The sequence below is a fragment of the Gambusia affinis genome, linkage group LG16 (genome assembly GCF_019740435.1).
Source record: "Gambusia affinis linkage group LG16, SWU_Gaff_1.0, whole genome shotgun sequence".
NCBI classification, from domain to species: domain Eukaryota; kingdom Metazoa; phylum Chordata; class Actinopteri; order Cyprinodontiformes; family Poeciliidae; genus Gambusia; species Gambusia affinis.
Window position 1 is genome coordinate 24,502,587 of NC_057883.1, and position 23,590 is coordinate 24,526,176.

Here is a 23,590-nt window from a genome sequence, read left to right on the forward strand (position 1 = left end):
GAAGTTGTAGGATTTCTTTTTTCTCTTTGGCTAATGACCATGAGCAATTTCTCCTGCTAGTGCTAAGCTAACGTGTTTGTTGGGTTTTATTTACCCAGAATGCTCTGCACATTATTATCGCCCAGAGTGTCAGTAACAACATTTTCAGTCACTCTGTGACTTTTATCATCTTATATGTTGCTCTTAATATCCCAACTTAACATTAGCATAAAAAATGCAACATGATTATTGCACTCACTGATGTTTCCATGGCGATACATCAGTCCTCCTCCTCCTGTTTCTCTCTGTGGTTTCACTGCTACAACCCAACAGTTGCATTCATGTTGTGATTAAATTACATTTATCCAGACTTCCAGGTACAGATTACAAATTTATTTCACACTTTTCAGAATTATGTGAGTTTATTTGTAAATATTTCTGAGTTACATCCAGCAGAAACTCGATGAGATGAAGGTTTAGCAGAAAATCTCCGTCCAATCTGAGGAAAAGTGAGTTGTACCGATGTGACGAATGTCGAAGTTGTTGCGTAAAATGTCAGTAATTTCCTGCATAGCTGCTGCATTTTTCAGAAAAGTCGCTCCATACATTCCTAAAACTTCTCCTTTTGGCACCAGTATAGGTGTTGTTAGAGGTCAAAGGTCGCCTCTCCTCCTCTTTTCTCCTCTCCTCTGCTTCCTCTGGAGACGGCCGTGCAAGCTGGCGTCCTTTCACTCCACAGATGTCTCTGTTCCTATAGGGCTCTCGTTGCGAGGCGATGTGTTGGCAATTCTGCGAAGCACACCTAACACACAAACACACACTCGCAGATGCTCCCTCTCTCTCTCTCCGACACACACACACACACACACACACACACATGCAGTTGCAGAAACACCCGAACGCTCAGTGTGACTCTCCTGTTGTCGCCGCTGGAGTCTGCGAATCCGATCCTCGTTTTCCTGTGTGCAATGCTTTTCAGAGGAGGAAAAGTGAGGAGAAGACGCTTAATGTGTGTGTGTGTGTGTGTGTGTGTGTGTGTGTGTGGGTGTGTGTGTGTACACACAACACATCCTGTGTGACAACCTGGCATAGCCTAGATCCGCCAGCGCTCTCAAGTTGGGTGTGAGAAGATTGTCATCACATACCTGAAGCTGGCGGGATTAACACCTGTTATGAGCGTCTCGTCGACGACGCGGCGTTTTCATTTCAGGTATTTAGCTTCTGCACAGAAACTTGAAATGAGTTGTTCAAACTCATTTCCTTCATTAGCGCTCGCAGCGGGAAAATACGACCAATATCCGATCATTCCTCCCCAAATAATCCACATGTGGAACTAACTTTTGATACGCTCCAGATTCCACTTTTAGCGCTGTAGTTCTACCATATTTTTAACAGAAAAGTAACAAAAGTTTATGGTGTGAATGAAAAAAATAAAATTGTTTTTATCAATTTTTGACTTTTCAAACTCAAAAGATTTCTTAATTCTTCTAGAATTGTGCTGAGATCAGAATTTCTCAGTTTTTTGTCAAATGTTTACTTTTCAAACTGATAAATTTAATAGAGTTTTCTAGAAAATTTCTGAGACTAATATCAAAATCTCAGATGGTCGGATTTTTTACTTTTCAAACTGAAAAACATCTAGATATATTGTTTTTGTTTTTAAAAAGATTTTCTAGAAAAAACATGTATTTTAAAAAAAGAACAAATCTCAGGAATTTTCTAGAAAACAAATGCTTGGAAAAATTTGAGATTTTTTGCAGGAACTTCCTAGAAAAAGTAATAAAATTTCTGAACTTCAAAGGTTGAAAATGTGCAACTTTTCAAACTCTTCAAATTTAATTTTTTATTTTATTTTATTTTCTAGAAACCTCCTGAGATATTTTGGTGGGAAATTTCTCCTCTTTTCTTCTTTCGCTCTTTTTACAAAGGCCAAATACGATGTGGTGAATTTTATAAGTAACATGAACAATCAGGAAACAAAATAAAATCACATTTTTGTAAAAAAATTAGTTTGATGGTTTGGACCTGCAGTCTGTCGCCCGCCGACGTTTCACCAACTTTCTGTCGTTTTCACCTGTTTTCTCCCAGTTGTGCGTCCATCATGGACCAGGATGGCGGAGTGTGTTTCTCTCTCTGGCTGCTCTGTTGTGTGTGTGTGTGTGTGTGTGTGTGTGTGTGTGTGTGTGTGTGTGTGTGTGTGTGTGTGTGTGTGTGTGTGTGTGTGTGTGTGTGTGTGTGTGTGTGTGTGTGTGTGCGTGTGTGTGTGTGTGTGTCCACAGCATGGCAGTCCATCTGTCTCCAGGAGAGCAGCTTCCTGTTCTCTCTCTCTCATCTCTGCCACTGCAGGAACACACAACCTGCTCTGACATCCGCTCAAACACACACACACACACACACACACTCACGCACGCTGTCGGTCTGTCTGTCTGTTTGCCAACATTTGTCCGTCCGTCTTTCCTGCACACATCCCCATAAAACTCATCAAAGCCGGTCATCTGCCTTCCTTCTGTCTCTCTGTCTGCCCGTTTATTTGTCTGTCATCCAAACGGTCACAAATGATGCTGTTTAGTGTGTGTGTGTGTGGGCGTGTGCGCGCGTGTGTGTGTTGGGGCACCATGTGGCATCCCAAGCTGAGGCGCCACACAAAATGGCCGCTGAAACGTTGCTGCTTCAAAATGGCGACGGCGCAGAGGTGCAGTCGAAGGTTCGAGGGCGACTCTGGCCTTGGCGAGTCGGAGGCGATGATATCCGATCGATCGGCCTCGTTTCCAGCAGCAGTGTGTGTCTCTGTCTGTGTGTGTGTGTGTGTGTGTGTGTGTGTGTGTGTGTTTTGTCCACGGTGGACATTGATTGGTGCTATTTCTTCTTTGCCACATGACAGATGCAGCCTGTTCACAGCAGAAACGTCAATGCCCACACCTGCTTGGGTGGCAAGTGTGAGGCATCGCTGGCGATCGGCTCCGTGGAGCCAGACAGAGAGACCGATGAAGTGGGAGGACGGACAGAAACCCGGCAGGATGCGAAAAACTGTTCTCCCTACAGACCGTCAGACACATCTAACACAAAGACAACCAAGGTAAACACCAAGCAAAGTCAAAAAAGTTTCAAACAGCATGAAAACTGGGTTTGCCACCTGGGTTGCCAGATCTGACTGACAGTTTCCAGCCCAAAAACAAAGTAAAACCCACCAAACTCAAAAAATCAACCCAAATTGATGTTTACAGCACTGGATATAGATCAGTGCTGATGTATATAAACTTTGTCCTTTACGTCATCAACTGCAGCTCGCAGCATCTTTGGTTGTCTGTTGGTTCTCTCTGTGGGTCGCTGACGTCCCAAAGCTTCAGAAACGTTTCCACACGGGTAGGAGGAGGCGATGTCAGTCTGTTCCTGAAGTTCTTTAGATTTCATCTGATGGTTTTAGAAATGCTTTGACCTGCTTCATGCTGCTGGTCAGGCTCTGTTTTAACCTGGAGTGAAATTAAACTCGGCTTTTTTAAAAAGTGGAAATAACTTTTTCACACAGTGGGGTCGGTCAGGATAGTTTTAATTGTTTAATAAATAAAGTTATGAATATTTGCGTCTTGTATTCAGTCAGGTTATCAGTGGTGCCACTAGCACAGTAATGCTGGAGATAATTTTTTAATTAGCTCTTATGTGTTTCCGCTAACTTTGATTACTATCAGCGAACTTAGCTTCCCCTAAATTATTACTTTTTTTAATTCTAAAGAGCTAATTTACTGGGCTGTTTTTTAAATTTCAGTTGAACTATTAATACTGTCTTAGTAAAGCACTTTAGTTGAGCTTCTATGACACATGATGCTAGTTAAGCACTTAACATTAGTTTCCATTAAATATTTTGTTAGTTAAGCGCTTTAGCTTTCAATAAATATTGTGTTTGTGTAGCATTTTAGCATTAGCTTCCTCTAAATACTGAGTTGGTGCTTTATCGTTAGCAGAACTGATATTTATTCTTCCTGCTTTAGCGTTAGCACAGCTTCGTTTTTAGTCGCCGGTGCCCACTGCAGGTTATCTTTATCTGATATTAAAATGAGTTTGATGATCTGAAACATTTCAGAAACAGAAGAAAGGGGTAACTCCTTTTCTCATGGCTGGATAAATCCCCAGCGGTCATATGACTCCAGGAGGAGAGCTGCCTATTAGTCCAGTGATTACAGCAACAACAGAGCAATGTTATGAAAATAAATAGAAGAGTCTGAATCTCCTGTACAGTTGGTGAGAACGATCGAACACCACATGTTGTTCCTGCGTTTCCCATCCACTGCTATCACTTTCCAGCTCTTCGCCATGGTGGGGCAATCTGTTGGCTGTTGATTTAGCGGAAAAATAACCCGACATCATATTATCTCTGCACATATGTGTCAATCAAATAATAATAATAAAAAATAAATAAATTGTGACAGATACTTATCTGGCACATTGGAGAGTTTAAAGAAAATTAAATAAAGAAAGAGAAAGGCAGCTCTAGGCGCTGGGGCGTGTTTGACGCAGGTAGGATTATAGGCCCTAATAAGTTATAAATGATAGTAATGGCCATCTGTTCGCCTATAGGGAGCTCCTAGCCAGCTCTGATTTGGCACGCGGAGCCGCGGCACGACAGACACTCCTTTGAGCGTTGGGCGTTTAGAACGCAGCCACCTCGTGCCTGGGCATTTGCTAAATTCAGACGTGACACCCTGACAGCAGATGCTCAAAGCTAGACTTCAAGACGAGGATAAGCAGAGATATTTTTTCATTCCTCCCTCCGTCTTCAGCAGGAGCTCTCTAAATACGACGCCGTCGATTAATGCGAACCAATTAGGAAAATGTAGGATATTTTTACATTTTAAAGCGACACGTGAGCGCACGTTGGTCCCTGGTAACGGTGGCCTCTTCCATCTGGGTGTGTGTTTGTGTGTGAAGGCTGCGGTCTTAGCCCTGTGGCAGGTGTCTCATCCTAGCGCAGTGTTTGCAGTCTGGCCCCTCTAAGCGCTGTAGCCTGTCTGAGGCAGATTACACACACACAGGAGCAGATGGGTGCAGACCTCAGCACCAGCAAACACTCAGCGCAGGGCCAGGCCAGCTGAGCGAACTGGATCGATACGAGCGTGTATTTATATGTTTGAAATCATACGTACACAACACATGTCCGTCGCCTCCTCCGTGTTTTCGTGTGCAGGATCTGCGGTGTTAGCATGTATTTGTGGAATACGAGGACAAACACTGCAATCCGGCAGAGAAAGAAAAGGGCGCGCTTCTTCTTCATCTGTCAGGTCCTGATGAAGACAAGACCCCTCATCTTCCTCAAGTTTACTCAAATCAAATTTGGTTGTAAATAAACACATTTTAGCACATTTTTACATTAAAAGTTCTGGCAGGAACCTTTGTGTTACGTTTTTGATGCAACTGGAAATCTGACGTACAGCAAACCGGTCTGATGGGAGGCTGGAACAGACTACTGTTGTGTTCAAGTTGTGCTATAAGGAGTTAGCCTGTTAGCAAAGCTAGGCTAGCCTAAATTAGCCTCTCAATCAGATGCTAACGCTCATGTCATTCACACCAGCTCTGTTTAATGCACTTTAATCCAACTCCAGTCTAGCTGTCTTTAAAGTCCAGTTTTTTTGGCGAGCTTGCAGGATAAACCACCAAAACAAACATGTTAGCCTAGCGCTAGCAGGAGAAATGGCTGGTGGTCGTCAGCCAAACACTAAAGAGAAATCTTCCAACCGCTAAAATCTGACGCCTCCTTTTCTGTTTCTATCTGGTGAAGAAGGAAGTTGCTCTCAGTGTCTTCAGAGGTTTTGCTTCATTTCCTTCAGTGGTTCTTGGTGCAGCGCCCCTACAGGCCAGGAGGGGAACAGGTTGCTTAAAGGGATTGGATCCTTTGTGAAGTTCAACCGCAGCAGCTGAAAATGGAATAAATGTTGTTACTTTGGTCCTCGGTTGATCCAAGTTTGCCGGACTATCAGGTGTGAAAACAGCCTATATGTATCAGTTGTAGAGCTCAAATGTGTATTTGTTCAATAATTCTGCACTAAAAATTGTTTTCTGAATTAAATATATGGTTTTAGATGCTCAAATACTTGAGAGCAATGAGAAATTTATCTCAATGGGAGAAAACCGGGATGGAGCACTTAGGGGAGATGAGAATCAATCAGAAATGCATAGGAAGAAAATGGCGAGGCTTGGATAAAACAGGGAGGCATACTCACAAATTATTACAGAATTATAAAAACTAACGAGGAAACTGAAACTTCTTGAGTTCCCAGTTACTTTTCCAGTGTGAGTTTATCTCTGCTCAACTTCAGCAGTTGTGTAAATATGTTTCTGATTTCTCTTTGATTCGATTCGTTTGACAGAAGCTGCTGGTTTTGCCGTCACTGTTCAAGGAGGAATTTGTTGCCCTGGTAATCAAAACAGGGGAGATGGTTGCTTTTTGCAGTTTATTGCATTACATTCCTTCAGCGTTTAATGGGCTGCCAAGAAGACGAGATCATCTGCGGTCATCAAGTATGCGAACACTGAGTGAAGACAAACATTCAGTTGTTTTATCCAACAGAAGCTCTGGCTGGTAGACAAAAAGAAATCTGACATTTCAGCCCACTATGAGACCTTGTTTAGTCTTTTTTTGTCTCCATACTTTATTGTTGAGTCATCAAACTCAAGGATGCTGCGACTGCTTTACATTCTTTTGCAGCGTTCTTCGCCTTGTCTATATCGACAAGGTGAAGTCAGAAAAATTTCTGTTTCAGACAAAACTAACAAGAGTATACGTGGATGCAATAACGCAAATGAAGCGATTTCACACTGCTTCACCACAATCAAAGTGTTTTATTGTACTTGAATGTTAGAAAACAGTGCACAGTTGTGCAGAGGAAGGAATGAGAATATCACACATTTAACCTCATCACGTTTCTCCTTCAGCTGCAGGTGTTTCAGGTTGTGTTTCTATCAGCTTTTCACATCTAGAAACCAACATTTTTGCCAATTGTTTTTTGAAAAAGATCCCAAACTCAGGCAGAATGGATGAAAATAAACACAAAAACGTCAAATGCAACAGAAAAATGGTGCAAATGAAACCACAAACAAAATCTTGCAAACCCAGGAAATAAAAATAAATAAATATGGAAAACTACAAACTCAATTTACAACACTGAAGTCCTCCAGACCACCAGGGGGAGTCGACGACCAAATCATCTGGGAACAGATCCTCAGTTCATAATCATAATTTTTACCAGACGAAAGTTGGAGGAAGAAAGGAAAGGTGCGTCATACATCATGTTTTTTTACAATACAATATGAAGGCAGAAACTCCAGACTCCCCCTGGTGGTGTGGAGGACTTCTGTTTTCTGAAGCAGCAGAAATCTCTGGTTGGCGTTACTGTACACATTCCAGCATGAGTACCGAATCTCTGAGTCCGGCGGTGATTGTGTGTCAGGTAAAAATCCGAGTAGTGCGTTTTGGATCAGAATTTTTTTTTCTTTTAGCCCGCTCACTTTTAATCCAGAGAAGCTGCTACTGCTTCGTTTCTGCTGCTTTTGCTTAGAAGATATCGATGATGATTTCTGGCAACTTTTTTGTTAATATTATTTCCATTATATTATACCAAAACTTTTATTGCACAAACATTTGACACCAATTTTGTTAGATTTGAAGGAGGACTTATTGACTTAAAACAAGCGGCGGAGCTAGCTTGGTGCACAGCTGTGTGAGTCCCGAGGGGCCTGATGTCCAAACAGGAAGAGGTGTCAGATAGCCTGGGGACAAGACTCTGGGACACAACAACTGGACTGTCTCCACCCTCTTTCACCCCCCCACCCCCACACACACACACACACACACACACACACACACACACAGAGCGCCTTGAATGGACCCCTAGTTGACACCAGCCTCCTTCCTGCAGATCCAGATCCAAACCTGTGGATGCAGAACTCGTATCAACTTTCCAGACCGCTCAGGTTCTGGTTCTACTTCCACAGAACCAAACATGGAGAAGCAGCGTTCAGCTTCTGTGCACCAATAATCTGTAACGACCTTCCAGAAAACTACAAAGCAGCCGAAACACTGAGTTCCTTAAACTCAGTGCTAAAACCCTCCTGGTTGGAGTTCCTGTGTTTTTAATTGTTGACTTTATGGTGATTCTTTTATGACTTTTCATTTTTGCATTTTCTAAGCACTTTGAACTGCCTTACTGCTGAAATGTGCTCTACAGACACGATTAACTGATCTGGTGAGTGGAAGGCAGAGAGGGGAAAAACACTTTCATCAGGTATTCAAGACCATCAAACTAACACTGATGTCAAAGATGGCAAGAAGAAATACAAAACCAGTTTTCAAATGATTTAATTTATTGAGGGGGAAAAAAACCAGCAGCGACAATTGCTAAGAAGCTTTGTGGTTTCTTGATGCTAGCTTTGTTTACATCAAACCTTTTTGAAGCATTGTGTGTGAAAACATCACAATTCAAAATAAAGTGCCTTTGCACTTGCTGCTAGCTTAAAGTTTTTTTTTTTTTTTTTTTTAAATCTAATACGCTCAAGAGAAGCTGGAAACACATTTAGCGGATTTGTTGTGACAGCTGCTGCTCTGGGCTCTTCGTGGATCCTGGATGAGTCAGTCTTGGAGTAATTTTGGTAAAGTTTTCTCCATTTGTGGAAAACCTTAGCACATACTTCATGTTGTGAGGCAGGACCTGTTTAAGTGCTTTCTAGAGCTCTGGCAGTGATCGAATCAGTTTGGGAATCTGTCCTTCCTTTAATAAATACTTCTGATTATTACAACAATTACAACATTTAAAGTCTGAATGTGGAAATGATTCTGGTTCACATGTGTGTGTTGTTGGATTGTTCCACTTCTCTTAAGCTTCTCTGTAGATGCTCTCTTCATGCCTGTAGGTGTGAGTGTAAGTGTCAGTGTGTGCTTGTTTTTGTATGTTGTAACTAATTAGTTTTCAGCTTGATTGCTTGTGTGTGTAAATGAGTTTGAAAGGCTATGTAATCACCCAAGATGTGGACTGTGTGTGTGTGGGTGTGTGTGTGTTAGCGTGAAGGCAGCTGGACCGTAGCCAAAGCCTTTCCAGGTCATTTTAGCTACATCCTCTCAAGAATGAAGCACGTGCTTGTTAAGAGGGTTTTGTGTTGAAGAGACTAAAATCAAGAACATGTCCCCTTCCTCTCTCTGACGAGTTCGTCTATCACGTCTCTACTGCTGTTTCCCAACCCTCAAAACAAACCGTCCTGCATGTTTTAAGTGTTTTCCTGGGTCAGTACACCTGATTTCAACTGATGGCTAACATTGAAGGGCACTGCTAGCTCAAACCTTAGCTGAGCTAACGCTAAAGTAAAAATCAAGGCACTAACAATGAAGTGCTACACCGAATCGGTATTTAATGGTAGCGAATAATAGAGCTAATGTACCATGCTTCTGCTATGTAGCACGGTACATTAGTGCCAAACATTAAAGTTTAGCTCTTTAATAATAAAGCACTAAACCAACACCACATTTACCAGGGGCAAATGCTAAAGAGCTAAACACGTACGCTATTTTATGGAAGCTAATGTTGAAGCATCATACTGACACAATATTTAATGGAAGCTAATGCTACGGCGCTACACCAACACCATATTTTCCAGAAACTAATTCTAAATCTACACCTGACCTGAAGCTAATGCTAAGGGCTACGACAATATAGTATTTACTGGAAGTTAATGATATAGCACCATACTAGGTGGTATATCGCTAATGCTAAAGTACAGGCATAATGCTAACATTAGAGTTGGTGGAAGATAATGCTAGACTACACCAACATGGTATTTACCAGAAGCTATTGCTAAAGGGTTAGGGTTGGGGTATATCCCAATTCTCTCACAACCATAGTGACGTAAAGTGACCCAGGTCAGAGATTTTTAATAAATATGTATATTTATTTTAAAAAATCATGTCACACTTCATGTATTTATATAAATATATTTAGTTTGATACATCAAACCCTTCCAGAGTTTAACTGTTTTCTTTCTTATTGCTGATATTTGGTTTATTTTCCTGCCGGTTCATCTTTCTGTTCGTTCTCCCCAAACATTCCCACACTGCTCAGGGTTGAAATCGATTCCATTTCACTCATTCCTCTTTTCTCGATTGCTTTCTCACCATTTACTGTTAGAACTGCCTCTCTGCTCCGATATATTTAAACCGTCCCCCTGGGGGGAACAGAAGTCTGCGTCAATCTGGAACCAATTGTTTCATTCGGCTCATGAATCCAGAACCAAACCCCGACAAAAGAAGTGTTGTCAGGACCGCCGTGTTATTTGTTTCCAACACAGTTGCAGATTGCTCCGTTATCAGAGTGTTTATTGTGCGTCGGCGCTGCAGCCGTGGATGTGGAGAGGGGCCTGAAGCTTCGCAGCACATCAAAGTTGTCACAATAATGCTATGGGCAGATATGAAATAAGCCAGAACTGTCACTGATAAGAGGCCACTTTTAAACGCTCCCTCTGCGGTGATTCTGCCCTGCAAGTTTGGATCGTTGCACGTTCCCACACATCGAACACCAGCTTAGTTCCACTCCCATCTTCAAAGTGGGACGTAATCGGAAAGAAGCTTTGCTCTGCAGAACAACGATAAGCTGCTAATTAGTGAGCTGAACTTGGGCTGTTTTTGAAAACCAACATTTTATAGCTATATCATTAATATTTAGTCAAATTTAATAAAGAAAAGGAACTCTACTTTTCAGCTTTGAAAAGATCTGTGGTTGCAAAAGTGTTGTTCATTTTTTTGTCACATTTCAGTCCAAAATTTTATTTCATTAGATTTTTATTGATAGATCAACAGAATTAAGTGCATAATTGTGGCTAGCATTTTAGCGCTAGCTTCTGCTAAATACTGTGTTGGTATAGCGCTGTAGCATTAGCTTCTGATAATATCATGCTACGTCTAGTGGTTTAGCGTTAGCGTAGCTAACATTGTGATAGCGGTGCTCATCACTGCAGCTAGAGATACTATAATGTTCATTGAAGTTGAGCTCTAGATCAAATCTCTCTTGACTGAGCTTATTTTTTTATAAAAATGGGCAAAAGTCTCAGTCTGTAGATGGACAGACTAAATTAAACCTTTACATTGGTCTGGCTAGCATATAAAATGTGTTTATGTGAGAAAACGTGGAAAAGTTGAAGCGGTGTGAATATTTTTGCTCTGCAGGTGAATCTGAGTTCACACGTGCGTCTGCTGTAGATTACACCAGTTGGAAGCCAATTAGCATTCACCATCAGGTAGAGTAATGCTTTCTAGAGGTAGCCTTGTGAACAGTCGTACACAGCACTAAAACATTCATTACAGAGGTCAAAGTTCACACAAACGTCTTCCAGAATCCAGAGTAAATCAAGTTTAAGAAACTGATTGATTTATCGCCGATTTATTGTCTCAAAGTTTTCTGTATCTGACTGTAAACTGGCCACTGTTGGTTTGTTGTGGTGACTTGTTGGCAGCCTGACCTCTGACGCGGCTTCATGTGCAGGAGGGCTCAGACTGGCCAGCAGAGCCGAGGAGCTCCGCCTGCTCTTAAACCCATTAAGGCCACCTGGGAGCGTAGCCGGGAAGATGGCTGGCAGGTTTGTTGTGCCGAGAGGCGGCCAGGAGCAGCAGGGTGTTTGGCGAGATTAGCGTCCGCTCACATGTTGCATAACAGATTCCTTTGTCATGAAAAAGCTGTCTGCGTGCTGCACTAGCAGCATTAGCCTCCTGCTGCTTTGGATCCCTGAGTTCCTGTCGATCATTAGGTCGTTTTTACACCGGATTCAGTTTGTATGGCAGGAGAAGCAGCCAGATTGACCTTTCACCCCGGGCAGGTTGAGTGAAAGCCTCAACAAATGTCATTATCCATCCATCCAGGAGGTGATTAGGTGGGTGCTGAGTTTGAATCCAGCCACACCAACTGCTCTGAGATTGAGATTATGATGGAGCAGCACCCTGAAGTTATTCACATTTTATTTTTTATTGGGATTTGGAGCTGTTGACCAACAATATGGTTGTACATAGAAGTGAAACATGGTTTTCTAAATGTTTTACAACAAAAATGTAAAAAATTTGTTTTCAGTCCCGCAGTATGATACTTCTAGCACCATGACATTTTATTGAAGCAGCTACCTGGGTCACAGTCTCTAATTAAGCCCAGTGTTTAAGTGGTTTTAATTTTACCTAAAGAAAAGAGACTTGTCTGTGTGAATTGGTGAATTCTCATCAGAACAAATAGAATCACATGTGGAGTACCACAAGGCTCAGTCCTTGGTCCCCTCCTATCTTGTACCTACATAATACTTTTGTCAACGCACAGCTTCAGTTATTACAGACAGAAACCAGAGATCAGGCTGAACTCTGACCTGAACATTCAGAGCCACATAAGGACGGTTACAAAGTCGGCCTTCTATCACCTGGAGAACATTTCCACGATTAAAGAACGAATGTCCCAAACAGATTCATGCGTTTATCTTTAGTCGCACTGATTACTGCACAGGTCTGCGTAACAAATATAGAATAGACTCTAAAAACTTCTGTTTGCTGTTGTTACCCAGCTAACACGTTAATTTCACATGTAAACATCAAGAAAGGACAACAAAGCCACTTCTCTGGCCTAAAATAGCATCTCAATGCTAACATGTGGCAGCTAATGCTAACATCAGGGTCCACAGTCCTTTTTTATAAAGAAGCTTCATGAAAGATGAACTTTGAACTAATCTGGAAGTTAAATAAACTTCAATAGAAGATGAAAACAATAGGTGTCTTTGTTGTTGAGCTCATATGTTTATTTATTCAATAATTTAGCAGCAAATGTTGTTTTTTCTGTCCTTTAAACACCCTGAAATTAAGTCAGTTAAACGCTTTAATCGATCTCCACCCCAAACGTAACGAATAAAACCTGGGCTGATCCAACATGCCTGTTTGTCTGGGATATTTTGCATGTTTGTCGGCAGGACGGGGTTTCGGTCATAAACAAGGTCACCATGGCGACTGCAGATGCAAATGCAGCAAAGAATAATGTTGAATGTCAGCAGTGGGAGCCCACTGAGCATGCTCGTGTGTTTGTGTGTGGAGAAGAACCCACCAGCCGAACAACCCCACAGAGATTCATAAACACACGCAGGCAGGTTCTTCCACAAAGAGACAATTTACAGGGAAACGGCACACAGATTATTATTATTATTACCATTATTACACTTTTTATTCACATTTCCAGTAGAAGCACAGACCAATCAGACATTTCACAGAGTATGATATAAACATTATCCATGAAGATATATACATTTAGACAAAAAAAAATAAACATCTCAACTGCAAGTGTTTAAAATCTAGAAAATCCTGATTATTTTTCCCATTTTTTTCATAAAAATGTTTTTTTTAGTCATTCATTCCATCACATAAATTTCCTTCCTTAATTGATTTAATTATCATTTTATTTTTCATTTTATTCACTCAATAATAAATATGAGTAGTTCATGTAGAAACTAAAAAATTATGAATGAAGAGGAGTAAAAAGAAGCATAAATGTATGAAATCTGCCCCTTTTTTGGCATAAAAATAAATTAGACTATTATAAACACATTTCATTTTTAATGGTGTTGTAATTTCAGTTTTTAAGTGAAATAATCTGCCAGTGGAAATGACACTTTTTCATCAATATTATGGAATATTTGACTGAAAACAAGCTTGTATATCTGGCAGGGTCAGATATATTCGCTGGTAGTTACATTTCACAGTAACTAGTTACTTTTACTCCAGTAACTTTTGAGAAAATGTTTTGTTAGGAGTATTTTTGTTACGCTGTAATTTGAGTAACTTTATTATGAAGTATCTCAAGATTTTCTATCTGCTGATTGAAAAACTAACATATTTCCACTAAACATCCACCAGACAGACAAACACCTGCAGTTTGTGTTAAAGTTTCATAAACTGTTTAAAATTATTTTTTTGTCTGATTTTGTTACTCTTTGCTACTTATATGATTTATTGTCAATACCAACATTTCCATTTAGTTTTATATTTTGGTCCATTGATGATGTAATCTTTAAATATGAAATGATTGATCGTTTGATCAGTTACTGGAGAACAGTTTTTGGGTAATTTACTCGTCTCTGGTTTGTTTTGTCTTATTTCCAGATGTTTGCTCTAGAAACCAGATGTGGTGTTTTTTGTGGTGCAGCTCCATCTTGAAGCCCCCTGCAGCATCTTTCTTTCTGATTCCCACATCGTCGTAATCCGTCCGTTTTGGATTCGGTTCTGAACTCTCACCCAGCCTGACCTGCTCCGCAGAGGCTATTTTCTAATATTATTTACGCAGCGACTCCCTTTAGTCCTCGCTAAGCTGGCTTTTTCTTAGCTTTTCACTGAAAGGCTAAAAACACACAAATCCTCCCCAAAAGCCTCCAAAAAACCATATGGAGCACTATACCTTAATCAGAGCATCGCTGCGTGTGTGTGGGTGTGTGTGCTCACTAATATTAGAATAATCCCTGGTGATTATGGGAGAGGTTATTAGGATGAATATGGCAGCCAGGCTGGTCGGGTTGAGCCGAGCCCAGGCGGCAGTGAGAAACAGATGTCAGTTGACCCACATCTGCAATGCATGCTGGGACATCGGAGCGCCGGCTCGGGGATACGCCGCATCTGGGGCCCCGAAAGATCGCGCTGCGTTTCAGAGAGCGTCCCCCGAAAGCTGCCCACCACGTTTTTCCTGCCTGGACGGATTCCTGCTTCTTCTTTGTTGATTATAATCCTCCATAAACCAGCTGTCTACTTTGGTTCTTCAGGGTTATATCTTTACACCTCTGGGACAACTGCGACATTTTTGTAGAAATTTTAGTCCTGTCAATCAATCAAGAGATTAAATCAGATCAATCACTACTCCTCACTTTGGAATTGGTTGGTTTTAATTCCAACCAATTATCTGATTGTTTGGAGGTTTTGGTAGCAGGAAGCAGGTAATTCAGTCTTCCTGCACTCAACAGAAACTAAGGGAAAGTTTCTCTATTCAACATGCTAGCAGCTAACAAATGACAGATGAGATATATTTTATTTTTTAGTTTTGGGTGCTCACCCTTTTAATGCCACCCTGGGAAACCGCCCACTGTACGCACGTTTAAAAAAAAAGCTTTATTGTCTCAAAACAAACATGTCAGAAGATTCTCTGTTTTCCAGGTTTTTATATTCAGGAAGATTTAAAGGAAGCCATTTTGTTTTAAAAGTTAATTTAGAAACGCCATTTCCTGTGGAAGTCGTGGGCGACAGCCACTGATCCCCATGTGAAAGATTTAGCTGAAATATGAAATTGTTTGGTGGATCCACTTGGAAATGGTGACTGAAACATCTGCGTTGCTACTAGGAGTCGTTCCTTTAAACCCGGGGTGGGCTCTCCTGGTCCTGGGGGGCCGGCCTCCTGAAGCGTTTAGATGTTTCTCCACTTCAACACACCTGAGTCAAATAATGAGGTCATTAGCTGGACTCTGGAGAACCTGACTGCACTGAGGAGGAGATTCAGCTGTTGCACCAGGGAGACGTCTAAGAGCTGCAGGACACCGGCCCTCCAGGACCAGGACTGCCCACGCTGCTTTAAACGCTTCATTTTTTAAAGCTGCAGCCACACGCGCATCATGTTCAACCAGAGGTAGCAGACTTGTTCTTTTGTTGGATCCAGCTGGGCATTTTAGTGGTGCAAATACGAGCTGAAACCCAAAGCAGTAAAAGTAGTATTGGGAACTACCGCCACCCCTCGGGGCGGTGCGTCTGCTGGTTTCCATGGCGACTGAGAGCAAACCGATGGAAAGGCGGCCCTGGTCGACAGACAAATCCTTTTGCAGTCTGGAAAACATGAGATCCAGCACGTTATATGCCTGAAATTTCATTTTAACGAGCGAGGAAGGGTCAGAAAATGTTCACATGTAGAGGAATTCTCCCCTGACAAGAGAAAGGCCAGGGGAAGGAGTCCAACGTCTCCAAACCAAACATTGTGGTCTGAAGTTATGGTTGCATTTTCCTGAAATGATGCGGTAGACCAACACTGAGCCGTAATTGAAAACAGCTCTCTGGGTTTGCAGCTAACTGTGGGACCGGCTCTGCACGGTGCGCCGGCGTTCTTCTTCTCTGGTCATTCCTCTGAATCCCCCAGAGGGTCGGAGGTCACGCTCCAGGATATCTGAGCAATGACTCAGCTGGCTGTCAAGTGACAACTTCAGAGTGTCACATTGCCTACTAAGGAGAGAGACGCAACATTTCTTTATTCCCAGGATAAACTGTTTCGCCTGGGACTCCAGATTAGGAACTGCGCTGGTTTTCATTTCCAGCTGCAAAGATTATCAGAGCTGGGAATAACTAGTTACATTTACTCTATTACTTTCACTGAGTAGATTTATTATGAAGTATTTCTGCTCTTACTTGAGTAAAATTTCTGTGTTTTCTACCCACTGAATGAAAAACAAACATGTTTTAACCAGAAATTCACCAGACAGATTTACACCTGCAGTTTGTGTTTAAGTTAGTATTTATTGAAAAAACTGATTTGGAAAAAAACTTTTGCATGATTTTAGTTTTAGTTTTGCTAAAAATAGTAAAACTAAACAATATCTAACTAATAACTACAAGTGAGATTAAGGACTTATCACAATATTTTGCGATACTGTTGTAATAACGACAATAATAATGATAAATTATAACTTTTTCATTAGATAACTGTGGCTGTGACTGCAAACAAATTCTGCTTTTGAAAAACATTTTCATTTGAATCAGTAAAGAAGTGGCTACTACTGAAATATTTGGTAATAGAATATATACATGTATGTTAATTAATGAAGTAATAACATGGTGAAAATAATCCTCCATTTTTTCTCCTATGACAGGAAAAGTAATCCTCTAAATTTTGCTGTTAATGTTTGACTGTTTAACTTTGAAATATTCTCCCTAAATTAAATTAATGTCCTCTGTTAAGAAATACAAAGAACCTGTCATGCTGTGGGCCTGCTTTTTAATTCTTATTTTAAAAATACTCTTTAAAATATCAAAAGATTACAACCCAAACGGTTCATTAGACCTACATAACCATCTCAACGTTGAACTCATTTGAACTGAAACTCGTATTCTGTAGTTTAATGTAATTCAAACCCTGCAAAGGAGAAAGCTTCCTGATGCTAAACGTTGCTAACCGTGTTGTTAGCTTCAGCAGCGCTACTGTAGCCGCTAAAATCTGTTGGCGAGTCGTGAACAAGTCCCATATTGTGCCTGTGTTTGAGCAACAGCGCAGAAGGACAGGAGGGCATCAGATGAGTACAGACTGTTTCCACCTGGCAGGTGCCTGGTCTCTAATCCCCCCTCTCTGTCTGATTAAACACACACACACACACACACACACACACACACACACACAAGGTCATCTCTCTGTCAACCATACAATAGTGCTGTGTACCCGTTTGGCCTACTTCCTAAATACTTCCTCTTTAGAAAGTAAATAAAAGCCAGGAGAGAAACTGCTCAGGAGTTTGATTCTATTTCAGGAAGATCTACCGACATTTTATTTTGCTTTTTATTTTCTATATTTTTTATTTTTTCATCTATATAAAGCAGGACTTTGTAATCTGAGGCTCTGGAGTCACAATATAATATTTTAGACTAAAAAAACGACAGCTAATTTTTAAAAGTATAACTCTAATATCAAATTCAGATTTTAGTTTCTACTTGTTTGTCAGGAAAAAATTACATTGAATTTCCACAAGAAAATATAAGATGGTTTATTAACTAAACTAGGAAAAATTAAAACTATGAGAATAATATTATGACAATAAACGTGTAAAATCAACTTCAGCTTTATATCAAGTTATAATGTTATTCCCTCACCAAAAACATACATGGAGTTTTGCCTTGATTCTTTTGTGAAAGTTTGACGAATCCTTTAATCTCCATGGCAACCAGTCATGTTCAGATGGACGTAGCCCCGCCTTCCAAAATGAAGCTCCTTAGCAGCATTAGCTCATTATAGGAGCTGCTTCTCAGCGAAACGCTGGTAAAAACATTATTAAAGGGTTAATAGAGGAGCCATGTTGGATGACTTCCTGGAGGCGGAGCTTCAGAAAGACCAGCAGCTTCTTAAAGAGACAGAGGCCCAATTTCAAGGAAGGAAAGTCATATTTGACGTAGAGTTTCTATGGCAACTGACGGAAGCAGTTTATTGATTGTGCTATAAAATGTAGCCATGTGGAAACTTAATACTGGCCCTTGAAACCTGAGCTAAATGCATCGTTAAAGAGACAGAGGCCCAATTTCCAGGCTTTAAATCAGAAAGTAACATTTGTTTCAAGTCTTAATTTGATATGCATCATTTCTATAACAGCTGAAGTTAACTTAATTACTTGATTGGGCTATAAAAGGAGATTATGTGTCTGGAAATCACAACGTACTGCCCCTTTAAGAGTTACCCGTCCTCGTTCTCCCTGGGGAGGTTTGGCCTTTTACACCCCCTCTGATAGCTTTTATGTCTGCTGAGGTCAGGACAAGGTCAACCGACTTCAAATGAAGATCAGTGCAAAACACAGAGACGCCAAAGCAGCAGTTTTACTTTTTCTGTTTTGAGAAAACGTTCATGCTTTGCCTTGAGAACCAAGGCGTTCAGATGGAGGGGATTGTCCCTGTAAAGGCTGTTTGATCTGCGCTGTGATAGCGGAGGAATTTGTGGCGGTGCCATGCTGTCTGCTGCGTCCCCTCTCCTCACCTGGCGAGGCTGTGATTAAATATCATTTCCCCCCAGGCCGCAGGTAGAGCCCAGAGCCGCTTCCCTTTGCTGCGGGACGACACGCAGTCGCTCGACTCTCTGTTGAAAGTTTGTGGCACGCTAATGAGAAATCTGTCAACGGCGGCGCGCTACGGGGAACTCGATGAAAAACAGAGAAATATAGATTATATGGTTCAGATTGTTGCTGAATTCCTCCTGAAACGGCCACACCTAAAGCTCAGCAGACAAAGTCCTGATCCGTCTGTAACAGTACCTGAGTCGGCACCAGAGATCCACCGCCAACCGGCTGCAGAGGAAAAACAGAGGAACGCCTCAACACTTTTCTGCTCTTCAGAGTCGTTCAATTTCCATCTCATGTCCTCATTTCTTTAACACTTACTACCATTTCTTCTCTTCTGTGCCATTTTATTTAAATTCAGCCTGTGCAGATACTCCCACTACTTTTAAAATCTGACTATAGAGGATCTTTTCTCTCCTGACGGTCCGGTCGACCTGGTTCTATTGGAACCAGAACTCCATCATCTGCTCCACCTCCAGCTGCTGTGGTTCTGAGTCAAACCAACCTGTTCCCCTCCTGGCCTGTAGGGGCGCTGCACCAACAACCACTGAAGGAAACGACACAAAAACCTCTGAAGACACTGAGAGCAACTTCCTTCTTCACCAGATGGAAACAAGATGGAGGCGTCAGAGTTTAGTGTTGGAGGATTTCTCTTTAGTCTTTGGCTGAAGACCAGGAGACATTTCTGCTGCTAGCGCTAGGCTAGCATGCTAGCTTTGGATGTATTTACCCAGAATGCCCTGCGCTGTAGTCCACTTCCTGCTGTTGGAGCGAACTGTCCGGTCCGCTTGGCGTTCATATTTGTACTCAAACCGAAGTAGAGTTCACTTCAACTAAACCCAGATAGAGGTTTAGAGAACCAGAGGTCAGAGGTCACACCTCACCAAACCAACCAGGCTTTTCTAGGCAAACAGGTTTGACTGCACAGGACTGAATGCTGCCTTTTGTTTGTTCATGTGCAGGAGGACCAGACGCCTCTTGATGATGATTTTATTGAGGTTAAAGAACTTTTTTACTGTTTTTATTTCATCTTCATCGTTCACTTTATTACAGAATCAATTTATGATCCATAGAAAAACGAAGACAAGAACACAGTTAAACCTAACTTGATCTCCAACTGTTTATTTGTGTTACTTTAATAGTCTTTGGTGGGATTTTAGAATCTATAACTGAACAGTTTTTCTTCCTCTAGTGTCTCCTCCTCCTCCTCCTCCTCCTCCTCCTCCTCCTCCTCCTCATCATCATCATCATTAACATTCTTGTGTTTCCTCAATCCAAACTAACACTTTTTTATGCTCAGCCTCGTTTTGCTCACAATATTTGTGTTTTTTTTGTTTCCAGCTGGATTTATATTAACTCATAATGTAAATCTGCCTGGTGTCTATATATCTATATCTACATATATATCTATATATATATAGATATATATGTAGATATAGATCTATCTATATATATCTATATATATATATATAAAACCTCCAGCATACATCTCTTGGCTTATAAATCAACTTTATGACTTCAGAGTTCCGTCTTTTCTGTAATTTGTGTGAGTGAGGGCTTTAAAACATAATGCCTGGCAGCCAGAAGGCGCCATAAATCAGGCGTGCCGTGTTTAAATGGCTCGGAGCAGAACATCCCTTTCTGTGCAGACGAGACGGACCCGACCCGGGTTACGGCGACGCGTCTCCGCAGGTCGACATCTGGCCCTGCTGCTCTTTAATCAGCCTGATGCTGTTCTTACAAGGCTGACAGCTTCAGATGCAGAATTGGCTAGTTAGCCAGAGTTAGCTAGTCAGCCAGAGTTAGCTAGCACACCTCGTCTCTCCACTTCTTCTTAGTGTTAGCATAATGGATTTCTATATTTCCTCCCTGTTTTTCTTTTTTGCTTTTGTGGTTTTTACCACATTATTTAGAATATTTTCTTCAGGCAACTCAAATCCATAGATTAGGAGAATACACACAGGGATTAAAGGGTAATTTGAATCATCATTAGCAATGAAACATAAATAGTTACCGATTTGACATGTGTGTAATTAAATGGATTTATAACCCATTATGGGGTTATAGAGATTTATTTGTAGCTACTGATATTTAGAAGTAGATTCTTGTCTGTAATGGAGAAACAAACAAAACAGTGAAAGAAAAACTGAGGACTGATGACATCACGTTTCAAACGTTGAGCTCAGGAATCAGCTCAAGTCATGATGAACAAAACTTTCATTAGAGTCTGGAGAAATGTAGCTGTAGATTGGATACCAAGCAAACCGGCAAGCTAAATATTTAGTTCATAGCTAAATATTTACTGATGACCTAAAGAGGTTAATATTTACTTATCGAAACACTCAGCTGTGAAATATTTAACTTAGCTCTAAGCTAAGTATTTAGCTCAAAGCTTAAAATTGGCGCTACATAATATTTAAATTAGTTCTAATCTAAATATCTATATCAGAATTAAATATGTAGCTTGCTGACTAAGTATTTCAGCTCAAACTAAAAACTTAGCTTCAAAGTAAATATTTAGTTTGAGCAAAATATTTTATGTTTAATTAAATATTTAGGCTCAAGCAAACATTTAGTTTAACTAAATATTTACATAAAGCTAAATATTTAGTTTGCTACTTAACTATTTAGTTTGAAACTGTGACATTTAGAAGTGAATAAATAATACGGTAAAAATGACTTTGAAAATTTAACCCCTATTTTTTCATTTAATAACGGAATAAGTTATTATTAGTCATTTTTGGCAGCGTCTCTTTCCAAGCGACGGCCATCATGCGTCTGCAGTCGGCGCTTCATTCCTTTACAGCTCGTGTCGGTGAACTGAAGCGTCCCAGTCGGCGCCCTCTGCTACTTACCTAATTAGCTCTAGGAGCCCCTGCATTATTAACAGACCCCCTAAATCATTCAGAGGGACCCTCGTGTGTGTGTGTGTGTGTGTAAGGGGGGAACACACAGGATCATTGCGATAATGTCCTCCCCTATTCACGACATGTCAGACGTAATTATTCACCCTGGAAAGACACCAGAACAGAAGTAATGGCACCCATCTTGTGCCCAACCCCCCACTGACTGACTGGCAGGGGAGGGAAGATGGCCGAAACGTCTGAGGTCACGAGCCAATGCAGAGAAATTATCAGGAATGGACGGATAATGTTTGTTTTGTTGTGTGCGTGAATCTCATCAACACCAGCAGCGGTATCATTTTCAGGCCTCATTTGCTTATATTACATGTAAATAAATCTCTTTAGAGGCGTGTTGCTTTGAGCCCTGTGTAGTTACTTTTACTGCCGGGTGACTCACGACTCCACTGAATGAAAAATCTAATTTTGGGGAACGAAACGCGGGTGAATCATGTTCAGTTAGCAGCTGGAAATAGTTTGATCTTTTATTTTATGTCAGTGAGACACAAAAGTCAACACATCACTTCCTCCCAGGCAGCCAATAACGGCCGCGCAGGGTGGTGATTCTGTTCTGCCTGGGATAATATTTAGCTAGGCTAGCGACCAGCAGGACACGAGCCGGTTTCCTGAAGGTCCAAAGTACTTCCTGAATGTTACTTCCTTTCCTGCTTTTGCTCCTGGCAAGGAAGTTGGAGTATGGATATTTTGTGAAGATTTAATGTTGTTAAGGAAGTCTCTTCAGAGAATTTTACATAAATCACTAACCATAAATATTAATTCTGACAACGCTAAAGTGCTACAACTACAGGAAATTTAGCTAAAGCTAACACAAAACAACTAAATCAACATGGGACATATCAAAAGCTAACACTAAAGCGCTATAGCAGCATAGAATTTAGCCAACGCTAACACAAAATGCTAAATCAACATGGAATTAGAAAAAGCTATTGCTAAAGCGCTATACCAAAATGTAATTTAGCAAAAGCTAATGCTGAAGCGCTACAGCAACATGTAATTTAGAAAAAGTCAGAGCTATACTTTAGCTAGTCCAGTACACTAACTGTGAATTAAACAAAAGCTAATGCTAAAGGGTTACACTGACATGGAATTTAGCAAAAGCTAATGCTAAAGCGCAATACCAACATCAATTTTAGCAAAAACTAACACTAATTTGCAACAACATGGACTTTAGCAAATGTTAGAAGTAAACTTTCATTGGTCCAGTATGTCAACATGGAATTTAGCTAAAGCTAATACTGAAGCGTTAAATTCAACCATGTTTATATCCACCATCTGTCAATGACGAAAATATGTTTCAACGTGAAATGTTGCTGTTTAAGACTTTAGTGAAGGTGAAACGACAGAAACATGCATCCTGTGTTTTTAGCTCATGCTACTTTGTTGCAGAGCTTTTCTCTGTTTTCAGTTTTTACAGGGAACAAAGTGGATTACAGACTTTTTATTGCAAGATGGAAAGAGAAATGTAATGGGAAAAAGAATTAGACTAGATAAAACTCAGGCACGTCGTTAATCTGCCCTGCCCCTCCTCTCTCTGTTTCAATTAAGAAAATTACTTTTTAGTTCAATTAACAATAATTCACGCTTAACTGAATAAAGTTTATTACACAATCAGGGCAGCAGCAGCGTAATGGAGGGGGACAGGAATGCCCCTCGCTGCAGAGCGCCGGCTCCGGCGTGCGGTCTGAGCGTTGATGACATCAGGCTGTCAGACGGAGGAAACTCGTCGTGCTGCATCACAGCACTCACTGCAGCACAGAACTATAAACGCTAGCAGTCACAAAGCTTCCATATAAGGCAAAACATTACTGAGAAATTCCTGTGTAAGCATTGTTAAGAAACTAACGGAGTACTTAGTTAGATTACTTAAA

General features: G+C 40.9%; 1 long non-coding RNA gene across 3 annotated transcripts in view; it reads left to right on the forward strand.

Moving 5' to 3' along the window:
• LOC122845590 overlaps positions 1 to 23,590 on the forward strand; it is a 38,085-nt gene that overhangs the window by 11,715 nt on the left and 2,780 nt on the right. For all 3 annotated transcript variants that reach the window (XR_006373084.1, XR_006373083.1, XR_006373082.1), the window contains exon 2: positions 2,861 to 3,055. This is a non-coding gene — a long non-coding RNA (uncharacterized LOC122845590). The remainder of the gene's footprint in view (positions 1 to 2,860; positions 3,056 to 23,590) is intronic.